The sequence below is a fragment of the Kogia breviceps genome, chromosome 13 (genome assembly GCF_026419965.1).
Source record: "Kogia breviceps isolate mKogBre1 chromosome 13, mKogBre1 haplotype 1, whole genome shotgun sequence".
Lineage (NCBI taxonomy): Eukaryota > Metazoa > Chordata > Mammalia > Artiodactyla > Physeteridae > Kogia > Kogia breviceps.
Genome location: NC_081322.1, coordinates 6,823,678 through 6,838,881, shown reverse-complemented (window position 1 = coordinate 6,838,881; position 15,204 = coordinate 6,823,678). Strand labels below are relative to the sequence as shown.

The window sequence follows — 15,204 nt, the reverse complement described above, 5'->3', positions numbered from 1 at the left end:
CGCTTAGAAACATGGTCACCACTATTTACAGTGTTAAAAATTAAATGTTATCTTGATACAAAACACAACAGTTAATCCATAAAGTCAGAGGCAGACTGTTGATCACAATTACAACCCACTTCATTTGTACACTGAGGTCACTTTACTTGCAGTGATATAACAACGGATGATCCATTATTGTGAGCTGCAAATTATGGTTGCCTACATCACCTAAAAAACAAAGTAGATCTGCAGTATCCATTTGACACTAAAAACAGGGTTACTTTTAGCCTGTGTATGGGGCTACCTTAGGGTTTTGTACTTCTCAGAGCCTTCTGCATCCATCACCAGCAATTAGGACCTCTTGTCTCCTGAGGACACAGACTTTCAGTACTAAAATTGGAACAGTCCTAGGCAAATTGGGACATGTGGACATTCTGCCTTGTCCCAAGTTAACAGCAACTACTTTGAGGCCGTCTGAAACTATAGGCTTGAAAAGTAAGACAGCGAGACATATTCTGACCTTGTTTGGGGAGAGCTTTTTTCGTTATTTCAAATACATTTCATGCTTGGTTTTAAATATGAGGGTTATTTTCTCCCACATTAACTGCGTTACAATCTTTGAAATATAGCAGGGAGAAAAAAAACAAACAGTGCTGGTGTACAGTATATAACAAATGTACTTTTTTCATTTTTGCAAAGACCAGCTATTTTTAAGGACCTGAAGAGCTAGAAATTTCCCGAGACTTGTTTGCATACTATGTAATAACCTTGCTGTCTTTCCTATATTAAAAAAAAAAATCTGCAAACTTTCTGCCTCCGCAACCTCCTGTGTATGAACCTGCCACTAAATCTTGGAGACATGGTGAAAATACTGCCTTTTACCACCATGACCTCTGGTGACTCTGTCTTCATGGAAACTAATATCTTCTCTGCCTCTGAAATTCCTATGCAACTGTTTGGATGAGGAGGGATTCCATATTTTGGCATTTAAACTTCTTTAGTTCAGGTTTGTCTCCATTGTGTATTATCACAGGAAATAAAAAAAACACTGATTTAATTTTGTCAGTATAGCAATTAAGTCTGCAAATCTTCATCAGCATTTCCTTCACAGGTTTGAGTACCAACTCCTGAGTCTCTTTGTCTTCACCATTTATAGGCTTTACCTGTTTCTCAAGTTTATCATCTTTTAATTTAAGTTTATTATGACACTGTCAATTTTCTCCGTGTTGAATGATGCATTTGCACTTTCAGAATTAAACGGTCTCATCAGTCCATCTCGTTGAATATTGTTCCCCTGCCATCTTGATGGTGTCCTCCCCTCTCCTCGGAGCAGAGGAACATTCGCAGCCACTGGTCTCTCGCCATCATTTCTTAGGTTATTCGTTTTCTCTCTTTGGAACTTTGTGTGCTTGTGATAACTATATTTTAGAGATTGTGTATTCTGTATGAAGATAGAACCAACTGCATTGCTTTGTGGTAAGGTACCCACTGCTTGGTATTTCCATTCCATAGAAGATCAAGATGCTTCCAGCAACACCAGCAGCATCAAACTGCTGCCTGTTGTTGGCCTTGGACAGAATTAACTGTATGCCAGCATCCTGCCGAAAGATCCATAGAAACCCACTGAATGGAGTGAAGAGGTAGATAAACTGAGGGAACACTGAACAATAGCTGGATCCTGAGGCAAAGAATATTGTGCTTTTGGTGGTTCACAGAGAAGTCTAATATTATTCCCAAGGATATAATATATTCAGACTTCATCTTCAGATAGTATTGGACAGTCTATTGGTCTATCTCCTGTATCAAAAAATGAAGGTTGTATAGATTAGGAATTTGAGAAAACTCACCTCAGCTGGGTGATTTTTCTGCTTCATGAAGTGCCTGTGGCGGTTATTCAGTGGTAGCTTGGCTGGCCTGGAGGCTCCAAGACAGCTTTATTCAAATGTCTGACTCTGGCCAGTATGGAAAGTTGGGCCCTCCCTTCTCCATGTAGTCAAAAGGACTCTTCATGTGGTCTCTGCAGTGGGGTACCCGTACTTGTAACATGGTGGCTTAGGGCTCCACGAGACTGCCTTTGGAGAATCTTGACAGGTTCTTGAGAAAGACGGGCCTAAAGCACTACAGAGCCATCTAACATTGCTTTATTGAGATTTCCTGAGGTTTGCATTTAATTCGCTCTTTATGTTTTCTTTTACTGCTTTTATATTTCTAAGTTGCAGAAGTTAACTTCTGTCTCAGTGATCCTTTTTAAAAAATTCTATTTTTTATTATTGTAAAACCTTATCAATGACAGTTTAAAAAATTATTAGGAAATATTTCATATCTGTGTGGAATATGAAGTATAATATAGCAAAAACTCATGTTCTACTTCCTAGCCTAAAGAAAACATTACTAATACAGTTGAAGCTGGGCTGAACCCTTTCTTTTTTTAACTAAAAAAAATTTTTTTAAGAAATTTATTTATTTTTGGCTGCGTTGGGTCTTTGTTGCTGCGCGCAGGCTTTCTCTAGTTACGGCGAGTGGGGGCTGCTCTTTGTTGTGGTGCGCGGGCTTCTCATTGCGGTGCTTCTCTTGTTGCAGAGCACGGGCTCTATGCATGCGGGCTCAGTAGTTGTGGCTCCCGGGCTCTAGAGCGCAGGCTCGGTAGTTGTGGCGCACGGGCTTAGTTGCTCCACAGCACATGAATCTTCCTGGACCAGGACTTGAACCCATGTAACCACTGTGCCACCAGGGAAATTCTGAACCCTTTGTTTTTTGCATCTTCCTGCCTCCTTTCCAGGGGTAACCACCATCCTTCATTTGGTAGTTATCATTCCCATACGTTTATTTGTACTTTATGTTCTTATCTCTGAACCTATGTATGTGTACAAATTGTTTTGAATGTTTAGAATATTTTATAAATCATATCATACTATATTCTTCTGTAACTTGCTTTTCATTCTTACAGCATTGTTTGAGAAATTAAATTATGTTGATAAGAATAGGTCTAGTGCTTTGTCATAATATGAAGATACTACTTTTATTTATGCGTTTCCTTTTCTGTGGGAATTAGGTTGTATCTGATTTTTTACTATTACATACATTGCTACTATGAATAGTACGTCTCATATTGCTACTATGAACTTTTTTTTAGAGTACATTTCCTTGTGCACATGTGTGTGTTTCTCTTAGAGCAGAGGTCAGCAAGCTTTTTCTGTAAAGGTCTAGATAGTGAATATCTTACCCTTTGCATTCCAGTCTGTCATAATTACTCAGTGCTGCCAGTTTAGCAAGAAGGCAGTTACAGATAATACATAAGCAAATGAGTGTGGCTGTGTGCCAGTAAAACTTTTTGGACACTGAAATTTGAATTTTACATAATTTTCTTGTAACATGAAACATTAGTCTTGTTTGATTTTTTGTTTTCCCCCCTAGCCATTTAAAAATGTAAAAGCCATATTCTTAGCTCATGGGCCTTATAAAAACAAGCAGCAGGCCAGATTTGGCTGGACCATACTTTGCTAACATCTGATCTAGGGTATTTCTTAGCAATGGAATTATCGGGTCATGTGCAATTTCAGCTTCACCTAAGTATTGCCAAATTGATCTCCAAAGTGCTTTCACTAGCACTTTTTAAGTTTTCCTGTTTATACACATCATTACCCACTTAGTAATGTCTGATGTTTTAGTTTTTGCCAGTCTGATGTGGTTATCAGATGGTGGTTTGAATTTGTAATACTCTGGTTTATAGTGAGGTTGAGTATCTTTATTACTATATTTTTAAAAATTGTTCATTGTTCATTCAATATTCAGAAAATATTGAGTGCCAACCTAGAGTTAATCCCTATTCTATGTGCCTGTAAAATACTCTATGAGTTTCTTTTTGTTTTGGGGGTTATTTTGTGTGTTTCCTCAGTTCTTAATTCCTCATGTTTTCTGCACATTTTGTTCTGTTGGAATGTTGGGGTTCTTTATATAGTCTGGATAGGAAACCTTGGTTGAATTATGTGTATTATTGAACGTACATCTTACAGAATTATTACTTGTCTTATTTTTAAATTCATGGAATAATTTTATGAGCAGATTTTTTTTAATGTAGTCATTTATTGTTTTTTTCTTAATTCTTGTGCTTTTTGTGATAGAAGAAATTCTTTGGTCTTATTGGTCCCTTGTATTATAACTTTACTTTTTTTGGTTTTACTAATCACTGTTCATTTCTTTAGTTTTTATGATAGCAGGAGAGTGCCAGTCAGGTGTACAGGTTGGGGTAACAGAATTTGAAAATCTATTTGTAGTGTATCTATTTCTTATGTTTTCTTTACATTTAAAAAAGTTTTTTAAAAAGACGATTAATGGGACTTCCTTGACGGTCCAGTGGTTAAGACTCCGCTCTTCCACTGCACGGGGCACAGGTTCCCCCTGGTCAGGAAACTTAAGATTCCGCATGCTCTGCAGCATGGCCAAGGAAAAAAAAAAAAAAAAAAGACTTTATTAAATACTTGCAAACTATATATCTGATAAGGGGTTAATATCCAAAATATATGAAGAATTCATATAACTCAATAGCAAAAAACCCAAATTATCCAATTAAAAATAGGCAAAGGACTTGAATAGACATTTTTTCCAAAGAAGACCTACAGATGGCCAACAGATACCTGAAAAGGTGCTCAACATCACTAATAGGGAAATGCCAATCAAAACCACCATGAGATATCACCTCACACCTGTTAGAATGGTTGTTATGAAACCATGGTGACCATGCTCTGTTGGTGGGAGTGTAGATTGGTGCAGCCACTATGGAAAACAGTATGGAGGTTCCTCAGGAGATTAAAAGTAGAACTACCATATGGTTCAGCAGTTCTACTTATGTGAATATATCTGAAGGAAACAAAAACACTATGTTGAAGAGGTACCTGTGCCCCCCTGTTCAGTAGCCGAGACATGGATACAATCTATAAGTGTTCATGAATGGAAGAATGGATAAAGATGTTGTGTGTATATACAATGGACTATTATTCAGGCATAAAAGGGAGAGAAATCCTGCCATTTGTGACAACATGGGTGGACCCTGAGAGCAGATCTCACTTATGTGTGGAATCTAAAAAAAAAAAAACAAAAAGAAAAAAAATCAAGGCTAAAAACGAAACCAAAAAAAAATCCCAGACTCATAGGAAAAGAGATCAGATTTGTGGTTACCAGAGGCAGGGGACTTGGATGAAAGTGGTCAAAAGGTACAAACTTCCAGTTATAGGATAAATAAGTACTGGGGTTGTAATGTATAAAATGATGGGTGGCTATAGTTAATACTCCTATAGGGCTTATTTGGAAGTTGTTAGAGTAAATCCTAAGAGTTCTCATCACAAGGAAAAAAACTTTCTTCCTTCATTTCCTTCCTTCCGTTCCCTCTCTTCCCTTTTCTTTCTTTCCCTAGCTTGCTCTCTTTACTCTTTCTCTTTCTCCTTCCTTCTTTTCTTTCTTTCTTTCATTTATATGAGATGATAGATGATAACTGAACATATTATGGTAATCATTTCACAATATATGTAAGTGAAGTCATAATGTTGTACACCTTGAACTTATACAGTGCTGTTCAGTTACATATCAATAAAACTGGGCAGGGAAGACTTGTTTTTGTTTTTCTTTTTTCTAACCATGCAAAAGATTCATTTTTTTTTTTTTAGAGCAGTTTTAGTTTCACAGTAAAGAGGAAGGTACAGAGATTTGCCATATACCTCCCACCCCTACATTTGCATAGCCTTCGCCAGTATCAACACCTCCCACCAGAGTGGTAAATTGATAAACCTCCACTGACAAATCATATTCCATAGTTTACATTATGGCTCACTCATTGTGTGGTATAGTCTGTGGGTTTGGATAAGTGTGTAATGACTTGTATCTGTCATTATCATGTCATACAGAGTATTTTCATTGCCATAAAAATCTTCATTGTGCCACCTGTTCATCCCTCAGCCCCTCCACCCCCACCTCACCTTGGCAGCTACTGATCTTTTTACTGTCCCATAGTTTTGCCTTGTCCAGAATGTCGTCTAGTTGAAATCATACAGTAGATCGTCTTTTCAGGTTGGTTTCTTTCACTTAGTAATAGGCTTTAAGGTTCCTTTGTGTCTTTTCATGGCTATTACTAAGTGAGTTCTTGGTATATTTTGGATCAAGTCCTTTATCAGATGTGGCTTTTTTGCAAATATTTTCTCCCAATCTTTGGCTTGTTTTCTAATTTTCTTGGCAGAGCAAAAGGTTTTAATTTTAATGAAATCCAATTTATCAATTGTTTCTTTCATGGATTATACCTTTTTTTTTTTTTTCCCCGGTACACAGGCCTCTCACCGCTGTGGCCTCTCCCGTTGCGGAGCACAGGCTCCAGACGTGCAGGCTCAGTGGCCATGGCTCACGGGCCCAGCCGCTCCGCGGCAAGTGGGATCTTCCCGGACCGGGGCACAAACCCGCGTCCCCTGCATTGGCAGGCGGACTCCCAACCACTGCGCCACCAGGGAAGCCCCCATGGATTATACCTTTGGTGTTTCATCTAAAGAGTCATCACCATACCTAAGAGTCATCTAGGTTTTCTCCTATGTTATCTTCTAGCATTTTTATAGTTTTGTATTTTACATTTAGGTCTGTGATCCATTTTGAGTTAAATAACTTGCTAAGACTTTGATTGCGATTACACTGAATTTATTGATAAAGTTGGAAAGAACTGACATCTGGACAGTACTGAGTCTTCCCATTCATAAGCATGAAATATCTCTCCATTTTTTAAGTTTTTCTTTCATTTCATTCATCAGTTTTGTAGTTTCCATCATAAAGATTTTGTACATATTCTCTTAGCTTTATAGCTAAGTATTTCATTTTGGGGGGTGCTAATGTGTTATTGTGTTTTTAATTTCACATTTACCTTGCTCATTATTGGCATATAGGAAAGCATTTAATTGTTTTGTGTTAACCTTGTATCCTGCAGCCTTACTATAATTGCTTACTAGTTCCAGGAGGGTTTTTTTGAGTGATTCTTTTGGATTTTCTACCTAGACGATCATATCATCTGCAAAGACAGTTTTCTTTCTTTCTTCCCAATCTGTATCTCTCTTATTTCTTTTTCTTATGTATTGAATTAGATGGAACAAAAAGGAGTGATGAGAAGAGTCATCCTTGCTTGGTACCTGATCTTAGTTGGAAAGCTTCCATTTCTCATCATTATATATGATGGTAGCTGTAGGTTTTTGTAGGTATTCTTTATGAAGTTAAGGAAGTTCCCATGTTTTTTTTAGTTTGCTGAGTGTTTTTATCATGAATAGGAATCGGAGTTTATCAAATGCTTTTTCTATTGATGTGATCTGTGATTTTCCTTTTTTTAGCTTATTGATGTAATGAATTACATTAACTGATTTTTGAATGTTGACCCAGCCTTGGCATAGCTGGGATGCATTCCACTCAGTTATGGTGTATAATTCTTCTTATACATTGTTGGATTCAATTTGCTAATATTTTTGAATCTGTGTTCATGAGAGATATTGGCCTGTAGTTTTCTTATTATGTCTTTGTCTGGTTTTGGTACTAGGGTAATGTTGGCCTTGTAGAATGAGTTTGGAAGTATTCCCTTTGCTTCTGTCTTCTGAAAGAGATTGTAGAGAATTGATACAATTTCCTTAATGTTTGGTAGAATTCACCAGTGACTCCATCTGAGCCTGGTGGTTTCTGTTTTGGAAAATTATGATTAGTTATTGATTCAGTTTCTTTACTAGATGCAGGCCTATTTAGATTGTCTGTTTCTTCTTTTTTTGTTTTCTTGAGGGTTTTTTTTTTTTTTTTTTGGCAACTTGTATCTTTCAAAGAATTGGTCCATTTCATCTAGGTTATCAGATTTGGGCATAGAGCTGCTGGTAGTATTTCTTTATTATCCTTTTAATGCCCATGGGATCTGTAGTGATGTCCTCATTTCTTTCTTTTTTTTTTTAATAATTTTTTTGGAGTGTAGTTGATTTATAGTGTCTTGTTTCAAGTGTACAGCAAAGCGAATCCGTTAATACATATACCTATATCCACTCTTTTTTAGATTCTTTTCCCATACAGGCTGTTACAGAGTTTTGAGTAGAGTTCCCTGTGCTATATAGTAGGTCCTTATTAGTTCTCTGTTTTATATATAGTAGTGTGTATATGTCAATCCCAGTCTCCCAGTTTATCCCTCCGCCTACTGTTTGCCCCCTGGTGACCATAGGTTTGTTTTCTACATCTGTGACTCTACATCTGTGACTCATTTTTTTAGATTCTATATATAAGCAATATCATGTGATATTTGTCTGTCTCTTTCATTTCTCATGGTAGTAATTTGTGTTCGCCTTTTTATCTTAGCCTGGCTAGAGAGTTATTGGTTTTTTCAGTCTTATCAAATAATCAGCTTTTAGTTTATTTTATTTTTCTGTTGATTTCCTAATTTCATTGATTTCTGCGCTGATTTTTATTCTTTTCTTCTGCTTACTCTGGATTTAAATTGCTCTTTTCCTAGTTTCCTAAGAAAGATGGTTAGATGATTTATTCTTGGTCTTTCTTTTCTAATATATGCATTAAATGCTATAAATTTTCTCTCAGCACTGCTTTCACTACATCCCACAAATTTGGTAAATTGTGTTTTCATTTTCATTTAGTCCAAAATGTCTTTAAGTTTATCTTGAGATTTCTTCATTGACCTGTTTGTTATTTTGAAGTGTGTTGTTTAATCTCTATGTATTTTGGGATTTTTCCAGTTAATTTTTCTGGTTTCGACTTATAGTTTAATTCTGTTGTGGTCTCAGAATAGACACTGTGTGATTTCTGTCATATAAATTTGCTAAAATGTGTTTTATGGCCCAGAATGTGGTCCTTGTGAATGTTTCATGTGAACTTGAGAAAAATGTGTATTCTTCTGTTGTTGGATGAAGTAGTCTGTAGATGTCAATTATCTCCAATTGACTGACTGTATTATTAAGTTTAACTGTGTCCTTACTGATTTTCTGCCTTCTGAATCTGTCCATTTCTGATATAGGAGTTTACAGTCTACAACTGTGATAGTGAATTCATTTATTTTTCCTTGCATTTCTAGTAGTTTTTGTCTCACATAATTTGACACTGCTGTTAAGGACTGTTATATCTTCTTGAAGAATTGACCCTTTTTTAACATTATGTAAATGCCCTTTATCCCTAATAACTTTCCTTGCTTTGACATCTGCTTTGTCTAAAATTAATGTAGCTACTCCGGCTTTCTTTTGATTGCTGTTAGCGTGGTCTTTCTCCGTCCTTTTAATCTATATGTGTTTTTATTTATGGGTTTCTTGCAGAGGGTATGTAGTTGGGTTTCTTTGTTTGATCCATTCTGAGAATTTTTACGTTTTATTTGGTGCGTTTAGAACATTGACGTTCAATTTTTTTTGTTTATTTTAAATCCAGAAGTTAGAAGTTTATTAAATTCTTTTTGAATCCTTAAGGTGGCTGTAAACAGTTTTTACATGTTCATAGCTTAAAGGAATGTGACTATCACAGTTTACATGTACTTCTGCCTAGGAAGCCCACCAACGCTACACAGTAGTTTTGTGTTTCTGTAATCCAGTCCTAATATTGCCAGTGCACTCCGTACATTCTGCCCATTCCTTTTTTTTTTTTTTTTTTTTTCTTTTTTTTTGTGGTACGCGGGCCTCTCACGGCTGTGGCCTCTCCCGTTGCGGAGCACCGGCTCCGGACGTGCAGACTCAGCGGCCATGGCTCACGGCCCAGCCGCTCCACGGCATGTGGGATCTTCCCAGACCGGGGCACGAACCCGTGTCCCCTGCATCGGCAGGCGGACTCTCAACCACTGCGCCACCAGGGAAGCCCTGCCCACTGCTTTGGATTGTGACTATTGATATAGTTGGGTTAATGTCTACTGTATTTTTTATTACTATTTTCTATTTGTTGCCTTTGTTCTTTGTTCCTTTTTTTGTCTGCTACTCTTTTTCTGCCTTTTGTGTTTTTAATTGAGCATTTTATATGATTCCATTTTCTCTCCTTTCTTTGCATTTCAATTTTACTTAATTAAATTTTTTAGTGGTTCCTTTAATGTTTGCAATATATGTTTACAGCTAATTGAAGTTCACTTTTAAATAACATTATACCACTTCACAGACAATAACAAAACAATCTTAATTCCTCTCTCCTGTCCCTTGTATCTTTGCTGTTATTCGTTTCCCTTTTATTTAAGCTAAGCATATGTATGTATGCATACATAAGATATATACATAAACTTACATGATCGAATAACATGTTGCTATTATTTTGAACAAAATGTTACTTGTTATTAGGAATAAGAAAAATAAAAGTTTTAATTTTATCTTCACTTATTCCTTCTCTGATACTTTCTTTATGTACATTCAAGTTTCTAACCTACATCATTTTTCTTCCCTCTAAAGAACTTTTTTTTTTCTTTAAACATTTGAAAAACAGGTCTTGCAAAATGGCAACAAGTTCTCTCAATATTTGTCTAAGAAAGTCTTATTTGTTCTTCACTTTTGGAAGATAATTTCACAGGGTACAGAATTCCAGAGGGTTTTTCTTTTTTTTTTCTTTTCTCAACACTTTGTATTATTTCTCCCCACTCTCATTTGCATGATTTCTGAGAAGTCAGTTAAAATTCTTATCTTTGTTCCTCTGTAGGTAATGTTTTTTTCTCCATCCCCCGCCCCCCGCCCCCCCCCCCCCCACCACCAAACTGTGGTTTGAAAATGATATGCTCAGGTGTAGTTTTTTTAGATTTCTGTCTCTGAGCTTCCTGCATCTGTGGTTTGGTGTCTGATGTTGATTTGGGGAAATTCTCAGTCATTATTATTTCAAATATTTCTTCTGTTCCTTTCTTTATTCTCCTTCTGGTATTTCTATTAAATGTATGTTCCACCTTTTGTGGTTGTCCCATGATCCTTGGGTGTTCTTTTTTTTTTTTTTTTTCTTTCAGTCTTTGTTCTCTTTGCTGTTTAGTTTCGGAGGTTTCTACTGATATATATTCAAGTTCAGAGATTCTTTTCTCGGCTGTGTCCAGTCTCCTAATAAGCTCATCACAGACATTTTTCATTTCTGTTTCATGTTTTTTATTTCTAGCATTTGTTTTTGGTTCTTAGGATTTCCATCTTTCTGCTTATGTTGCTTATCTGTTCTTGCATAGTTTAAATTCACAGGCTGATAATTCCAACATCCGTGCCATGTCTGGTTTTGATGCTTGTTTTGTCTTATCGAATTGTGTTTTTTTTGCCTTTTCGTATGTCTTGTAATTTTTTTCTTGATAGCTGGATATTATATACTGGATGAAAGGAACTGCAGTGAATACGCTGTAAGAGAAGCATTCTGTAGTCCTGGGATTAGGACTGTAGTCCTGGGATTAGGTCTTGGTCTTAAATTCAGTGAGCCTAGACCTCTGAACTGTGAAGTTTACAAGTGTTTCTCAGTATTTTTCTCTCCTCTTAGGTGGGACAGGATGGCTAGAATGGGCTGGTGTTAGGTATTTCCCTTTTCCCAGCTGGAGTTGGGTCAGTTAGGGTTTGATAAAACTTCCTTAGGTTAGGCTCTGGGTAACTTCTTACCCCTGAGGGTAGGCCTTGTTAAGAACAGAGTGCTCTGTTGTGTTTCAAAATGGTTCCTTTTTCCCTCTCCCTGATTGAAGCAGGGGTGTGTGTGGGGGGGTGTTTTTCTCCAATTTACTGTGAGAACCTGGTCAAGCTCCTGGAGGTAAAACTCACAAGAGTGGGCCTCCTCTTATGACTGGGTCACCCTGGAGTTTTTAACCCTCAGACTTGTAAGCACTGAACCTCCAGCAGTTTGTCAATTTACAGTTTAGGTTTTCCTACCCTGGTACTGGATCTTGTGGTGGTTGTAAGACTAGTACAGAGAATTTTCATATGCCCTTCACTTATTTCCCCAAATACTGACATTTACCACAGTTGCTTTATCATATTCTCCCTCTAACTGTATATGTTTATATACACATACTTTTTTTTTTCCTGAACTGTTTGAAAGTAAATTTTAGGCATACTGCCCATTTACCCCTAAATACTTCATTATCCTACCCCCTTTTTTTTGGAACTATACATTCTCTTAAATTACTACAGTGCAGTTATCAAAATCAGAAAATTAACATTGATATAATGCTATTATCTACAGACTTTATTTCAGTTTTTACTAGTTGACCTAAAATGTTCTTTATACCAAAAGGAAAAAAAATTCTGGTTCAGGGTCCATTTTAGGATCACTTATTGCATTTATTACTTGTGTCTCTTTTGTCTCTTAAATCTGGAATAGTATTCCAGTCTTTTTTTGTCTTTCTTTACCTTGACATGTTTAAAGTATACTGGACAGTTACTTTGTAGTTTGGGTTTGTCTGATGTTTCCTCATGATTAGATTTTCGTTATGAGTTTTTATAAGGAATGCCTTGGTAATGATCTTTTGTCCTATTACTGTGAAATTAACTTTGATCATTTAGTGTTTGCCAGATTTCTCCAGTGAAGGGTACTATTTTCCCCTTTGTAATTAATAAATATTTTGTGGGGAACTACTTTGAAGCAATATAAATGACATATTTCTCTTCAGATTTCATCCATTAGTTTTAGCTTCTTTCCATTTATTTATTGGTTTCAGCATTCCTTGATGATGCACCCCTGAATCATTTTTTATTATAATGGTTTTGTTTTGTGAATTACATTCATAATTTTCAAATGTTAACTCTTGCTTTTAGAATAAACCCTACTTGATTGTAATATATTATTATTTGTCACTGGATTTGATTTACTAATATCTTATTTAGGGTTTTATATCTGTCTTCATGAGAGAGTGCTTGGTAATTTCCTTCCTTAAATGTCATTATCAGGTTTAGAATCAGGTATTCTGACTTTATAAAATGAGCCCCAAAGTGTTCTTTTTTTTTTATTCTCTGGGAAAGTTTAGGTAAATTTGTTGCTGTATTTTACAAGTTTGAAAGAAATTATGGGAGAAGCCTTCTGGGTCTGAGTTTCTCTTTACAGAAAGATTTATAATAATTCAGTTTCTTTTATTGACAGCAGTGTTCAAAAAAATTTTTTCTTGTGTCAATTTGGTAATATCTGTGCCCTTATAGGTGTTTAAGTTTGCTTTCTCTAGTCAACTAAGTCAGTTCCTACCCATCCATCAAATTTTCACCTTTCATCAGTTTAGTTACATTTCTCATCTGCTATTATTTTCTTTCTGGGTTCTTTTTGTTCTTATGGGTTTCTACTTTTTCCCCCTCTTTCCATTACTGTCATTTTACTGGAGGGGTATGGAGAAAAATGCATATATTTAATTTACAATGCTTAACTGGAATCTCTCTTTAACCTTTCTTTGTATTTCCTTTCAATTTTGTAAGTACAGTATAGTGGACATAATTTTCCATTCTGATTATTACGAGTGTCAACCATAACAGGATATTGAAGTGTGTTGATACTCTCAAGGACTTTTGAGGGTTCAAAGTTTTTGTCCTTAGTGCAAGTTGCCCTAAAATCTATGTTTTTAGAGTTTGCTTGCTTTTTGTAACTTATTTTTTCTCATTGGCAGTTATCACTTTGATGAGGTTATTTTTCTTTCACCTATTAATTTATAGCTTCTAATCTGTCAATTAGGAAATCCTGTGATTACACTTGTTAGAACTGTGTATACAGAACCCTGCTTTAGAGCATACACAATATAAAATCTCTTGACTTTTCACTGCTTAGTGGCCTTTTTGGTTAACTTGCCTGACTCTCAGTGATGGATAGAGTCTTTATAGACTAGTAATCATCATAGTTTATTACCTTTTCTATGTTGGTAGCATAACTTAAACTTAACCCTGTCTTTTTTTAAAACATAGGTTCATTTTACATTTGATTTTTGAAATTTGGGGTGGGGGATGATTTTAGATTAATAGAGAAGTTTCAAAGATGTTAGTGTTTCTGTATACCATTTACCCATCTTCTGCTAAAGTTCCCAGCTTTGATAATCCGTAGTATGTTTGTTAAAAACTAGGAAATTAACATGGGCATAACACTATAGCCTAAACTACAGACTTGACTTGGATTTCACTAGTTATTTCATTAATGTCCTGTTTCTTTTGCACAGTCCAGTCCAGGACACCATATTGCATTTGGTTGTCATGTCTCCTTAGTCCCCTCTGATCATGACAGTTTCTTTATCTTCCCTTGTTTTTCATAACCTTGACAGTTTTAAAGTGTTCTGGTCAGGAATTTTGTAAAATGTTCCTCAATTTGGGTTTATCTGATGTGTTCTTGTGACTAAACTGGCATTGTGGGCTTTGGGGAAGAAGCTACAGAGCTGAAGTCGCATTTTCATCACATCATGTTAAGTATGCTGTGAATAAGACATCACTTTTGATGTTAACTTTGATGATCACTTAGCTGAGATAGTGATTGGTAGGTTTCTCATTGTCAGTTACTTTTTTCCTTTTTCTATAGTTTACTCTTTGGAAGTGAGTTACAAAGTTCAGCATATACTGAAGGGAAAGGGAATTAAGTTCCATCTCTTAGAGGAGAGAGTTTGTACATGTATCATTTGGAATTCTGTCAGGAAGATGTGTCCCTTCTACCCATTTATTTATATATTCAATTATTTATATCCATGTGGATTCATGAATATTTACTTTATTAAGGAGAATTATAATTCATACCATCATTTTTTTAAAAAAAACGCCTTCTTCCTTTCTGGCCCTACATAATACTCCAGGCTTATCTTGTATTTTTCCTGCCTCATCTCTAGAATCATCATTTTTCCTGGGAGCTCTAGCTCCATGTATTGGAGAATGGTATTTAGAAAATAAGATCTGGTTGTAGGTGTGCTTGTCGCTACTGGGGTATCACTGCTTCTACACCTTCTCTGAGGACAGACCCTTAGCTCTGTATACTAACCCATGGAACAGCATATCTATTCATTTCTGTATCTGTTAATCTGTATGTGTATCAAATAAATATAAGTTGGTACTGATATATCTTCCTCTAATCTAGCACCACTAGAATGAACAGTTCATTCTAGCTTTTCTCTCTTGTTTTTTTAGAACTTCTTTTTCTGAAAGGGAGACATCTTGCTCCCATTATCTACTATTTATTTACTTATATATACATTATACATGTAAAGAAGTTTCAGATTTACTCATGATGACTTGTTTCCTCCTGTTTCATGATATTTGGGGTTGTGAACTCATTTTTTTTGGAAACTTTTTTTGAGGCATTGAAATT

The 15,204-nt window shown here is 35.9% G+C and overlaps 1 protein-coding gene and 1 pseudogene across 10 annotated transcripts in view; one reads left to right on the top strand and one right to left on the bottom strand.

Moving 5' to 3' along the window:
* The window catches only part of SENP6 (SUMO specific peptidase 6), a 106,352-nt gene that overhangs the window by 5,817 nt on the left and 85,331 nt on the right, over positions 1–15,204 (top strand). The gene's annotated exons all lie outside the window — the stretch shown is intronic.
* On the bottom strand, positions 1,057–1,720 carry LOC131768198 (protein LSM14 homolog A pseudogene; annotated as a pseudogene).